Source organism: Oryx dammah, unplaced genomic scaffold (genome assembly GCF_014754425.2).
Source record: "Oryx dammah isolate SB20612 unplaced genomic scaffold, SCBI_Odam_1.1 HiC_scaffold_24, whole genome shotgun sequence".
NCBI classification, from domain to species: domain Eukaryota; kingdom Metazoa; phylum Chordata; class Mammalia; order Artiodactyla; family Bovidae; genus Oryx; species Oryx dammah.
In genome coordinates, this window is record NW_024070208.1 from 34740353 (window position 1) to 34745167 (window position 4815).

Below are 4815 nucleotides of genomic sequence, written 5' to 3' on the forward strand. Positions count from 1 at the left end.
TTGAAATGCAACGTTTTTAAATCCTGCTTGTGAGATATGTAGTCTCTACCAGTCATAGATCTAAAACAAACGACAATGCCTCCCCAAAAGTCTAGTTCGGAAAACTTTCATCTTCCGGCTCTAGAAATCATTAAGATAACCGTTACGAAGGCTGAATGTTCCTCCACATTGGAAGGCGTTGTGACGGTGGATACTTCTTCTTGGCCACAAGATAAAGCAAGCAGGAGAGATGCCACTCAGACTCTAGATTCCAAATCTTAGAGGTCTCAGTCTCTTGGCTACATTGAAGGAGGCCCAACACTCCTGTGGTTCCTTTCCTGAAGCTCTGAAGAAGTCTCGTGTTTGGAACTCGGGATCGTTTCTTCCTGGAAGCAGGGTTAAGATTTCAGATTCTCACAGAAGGCTTGACCAATGATGGTTCATCTTTTATCTGAAAATTGGGACTGCAGGGTTGTGAGAAAATTGGAATGCACCCTGAGAAACAGGGGCTTAGGAAGAAGGTCTTCTTGTCTCCTGAGACCCCACACACATGCACACCCTGAGGCTTCCACCCTCGAGCATTTTCTCCTCTCTAGATCCATAGCTTTTTTTTTTTTTTTCCCAGTTTCTTCCTGTCATTCAGAGAAGGGCTTCCCTGATGTCTCAGTGGTAACAAATTCACCTGCAATATAGGAAACCCAGGTTCAATCCCTGGGGTCAGGAAGATCCCCTGGAGGAGGAAATGGCAACACACTCTAGTATTCCTGCCTGGGAAATCCCATGGACAGAGGAGCCTGGTGGGTTGCAGTCTGTGGGGCCACAAAGAGTTGGACAGAGAAGCAAGTCTATGGGTCTCTTCAGACATATTTGCATATTGTACTGAGGGAAGAGAGGAAACCCACGAGAGATTTTTTGACAAAATAGAAAACAAGGGAACCAGAGATTAGTTACCATGTTTAGACATCCCGCAGCTCTGACACACACTCAGATCCCTGATATTTTTCACCAAGATAATAAAGCTAGATGCATTTTTTCTTCCTCTTTATTAACTTCTGTGCCTTTGCTCTTAAAATGGTCATTCTGTGTCTTAAAATTTTAGCCTGGTCATGCTGGTCTACCTTTCCTACTATATATGCCAAGAAACCCTTTCTATCCTTCCCGGGTCTCATCCTTTTCTTAAATCACAGAGCTAAATACAAGCACACAAGCCTAGGAAGTAAGTCACTGAGTGCAGTCTCCTGCATTGCAGGCAGATTCTTTATAGTCTGAGCCACTGGGAAGCCCCCCAAAAAGTCTAAATGTTGTTATTAAGAGGCATTTTTATTTTGTCTAGTTGTTTACTTTTTGGTGCCTGGACAGGGACTTGAACCCTGGGCCCTCAGATTAAAAGTCTGATGCTCTACCAGCTGAGCTACCCAGGCTTTGAGGGTATAAAGAGTCTAAAGCCTGAGCATGAACCTGTGTTGCCACAGAGAGTCACAGGCCTTGGTGCCCCTTGTTGGGCCGTGTGTTCCCCAGCGGTAAAGAATCTGCCTGCAATGCAGGAAATCTATCCGTGGGTCAGGAAGATCCCCTGGAGAAGGGAATGGCAACCCACTCCAGTATTCTTGCTTGGAGAATCCCATGGACAGAGGAGGCTGGTAGACTATAGTCCATGGGGTCACAAAGAGTCAGGTACAACTGAGCAACTTCCACTTTTTGCCTTTCACATTGTGAATTAGGAGATAAATACCTGTCTGTCTGTGCCTTGGACAGTGCAATGCCACTCATCTGCAGAGATCAAGGTTCTGAAAAAGGAAAGAGAAAATTTGGTTTAAAGACTCTAACATCTGGAACTGTATCATTGCCATTTATTTTCATTAAAATTTTTTATGAATTAAATAGATTTCTGCTTTTAAAAGGTCTCTAAGGAAACATTTGCAGTTCTGGCAGCCCTGGATATCTAAATGCTAGCAACATCTATTTTGTGAAATACAAAGCATATGCTGGTACGTACAATGGATCCCCGATACATAGATCTATTTATTCAAGCTTTTATAATTTTATGTTACATTTTCACCTTTAAATTTTTATTTGAAAAAAAAGGCAAAACTGGCACTTGATGAGATTGCTTTCTTTCCTTTCTTTAGGTGAAAATTTTCATCTGAAAGATCATGGATGTGATAATATTTTAAATATCTACACTTTCTCTTGAAAAATCAACTTATGAAAATGTTATTCTTATTTAATTTTCTTTCTAAGTGGGGTGGGCTCCTAGCAGTAAACAAATAAAACTGGACTTGATTTTCTCTCATTGCAATGGTTTTGGAGCAGGAGCCTGTGGAGGCTGTTCTATCTCCCCCAAAGCCTGCTGAGAGTGGAGTTCAGGGGGCGGAGGTCACCCACAGCCTCTTCCTTCTTGTCAGGAAGCAGTGGGGAGCAGCCTGCAGAGGAAGACCAGAGTGAATCATAGAATCATTTCTGTGGACATGGAGCAAGGGAAAACAAAGCTTGTTGCTCTTCCCAGAGAGAAGGCAATGGATCTGTCACCAGAGCTCCAGGTGGTGAAACCCTTGCCCTGTTCATCACACTACCTTGGGTATAAAGGTGTTGGTTGCGAAGTTTATTCCTTGTTAGTTTAGGGGGTTCTTAGAAAGAGAATTATGGACTTGAAGTCTCTTTGACTGCTGAAAGAGAGAGAGGAAGGAAGGAAGGGAAAGGAAAGAAGAGAGAAAGAATGGAAGAAAAAGAGAGAGAGGGAGGAAGGACCTAAAGGCTAGAGAAAAGGAAGTTCTGGGAGTCTAAGATTCCCTGGGTATTGCTCCAAAATGAGAATTCTAGATTCAAATACCATCTTCCTATTTCTCTGCTTTCAAACTCTGCTCAGGGAAAGGTTTAGGAACCTAGAACGTTCATTTTGTTCAGACCTGGAGCATTTCTCCACACAGAGGGGAGAAGAGGGTTGATGTTACTCTCAGCCACAAGGAAATAAATAGCCTAAGTTGTGTGGGAGACAACAGATGTGTCTTGGGTCCCCTGGTCTCCAGGAGGCAGGCAAGTCACCAGCTCAAGAACAACCCAGAGCACAAAGCCCTCCTCAGGGATGGAGTCTGATGACCATCTCTGCGCTGTGAGGCTCCCAGACCCAAGAGGACAGACGGACAGGTCAATGACCAATGACCACTTCTGTGCTCTGCCCCTGCTTGTCTCCACACAGGCGACCATGACGGGTTCTCCAGGTTCTTTGTGCTGTACACTGCCTGTGGCTAAGTCATAGAGCAGGGCTTTGTTCCCTTTCCTCTCCCAACTTGTGGATAAGGCAGAGAACTTGCACTGCCCTGGCCTTCAGAAGGGATCAAGGTCATCCCAGTATTTAAATGACTGAATGACTGAATCAGATGTGTCACCTCAAATTCAGAAGTAAGCTCTGGAAGATTTCAGGACCTTTCTTGTAACATTACCATGAATATCATGAAGCCACTCTGCAAACCTCCCAGGCCTAGTGCTCCTTTCTATGAGAGAACATCCAGGTTATAAAGTCAAAGTACATATACACACAAATATAAATTTTTATGAAATTTCTTTAAGGGAGGTATCTGTCCCTTAGACAAGAAATCAGCTGGATTTTTCAATGTAATGGCTGTGATACCTTTGTGATACTGAATGTGCTCAGTAGCTCTTTGCCACCTGGTGAACTGTAGCCTGGAGGATTAGTGTTAGGAGCCGGGTTAATGTCAGACACCAGGCTCCTCGGTCCATGGAATTTTTCAGAGAAGAATACTGGAGTGGGTTGCCATTACTAAAACTATTTCTCAGTTTACTAAACCAACCTTCAGTAGACATACACACAATTTGGTTACCTGGACTGATACTTAGAACTACTCCTGGAAAACAATAGCAGGCCTGCTGACTTCATAAGCATGTGTTAAAAGCAAACTGAGAATGCATGAAGAATGAAGAGTATGAGATGGTTGGATGGCATCACCGACTCAATGGACGTGAGTTTGAGTAAATTCCAGGAGTTGGTGATGGACAGGGAGGCCTGGCGTGCTACGGTCCATGGGGTCACAAAGGGTCCAACATGACTGAGCGACTGAACTGAACTGAACTGAACTGAGAATGCATACCAAATATTTGTAGACAAATATCTGTATCTGTTTTCCTGTACCGTCACTCAGGTACAGATAAGATCACTTCATGCATATAAATATGATTTAGTAATTTACTTCTTACATTCAAAGAAGCCCCTGGGAGTAATGAGAGTTGGGTGTTTTTAAATGCATTGAATATAGACTTCAGATTTCCCTGGTGGCACAGTGGTAAAGAATCCACCCACCAAAGCAGGAGATAGAGGATTGATCCCTGGGTCAGAAATATCCCCTGGAGAAGGAAATGGCAACCCGCTCCAGTATTCTTGCTGGAGAATCCCATGGATAGAGAGGATCCTGCCGGGCTACAGGCCATGGTGTCACAAAGAGTCGGACACAACTGACGAGACTAAAGAACAACAACAGTACAGACTTGGGTTCTTCCATGGAGCTTGCCCAGAGGAAATCACTTAGACAGCCTCAGAATCTGGCTGTTTGGTCATAGGATGTACTTTAGAATAAATCCATCCTATTTGCTTGATACATCCATTGTCTTTTATTTATAATGAAAGACAATCAAAAGGTGCATTTTGAAGAGTTGGGGGGAGGTCTGTGAGGGAGGGTCATCGTGAAATTAGGTGCATTGTGCCTCAGAGTCCTGTTAACCTTGCTGTCATCTCCAGAGTGTTGTGTGTGCTAAGTCACTAAGTCATGCCCAACTCTTTGTGACCCCATGGACTGTAGCCTGCCAGGCTCCTCTGTCCACGGG

General features: G+C 43.9%; 1 non-coding gene across 1 annotated transcript; it reads right to left on the bottom strand.

Annotated features, from left to right (window-relative positions):
- Positions 1-1327: 1327 nt before the first annotated feature.
- Positions 1328-1400, bottom strand: TRNAK-UUU. Its single transcript has one exon. It is a non-coding gene; the product is annotated as a tRNA-Lys (tRNA).
- Positions 1401-4815: the final 3415 nt, after the last annotated feature.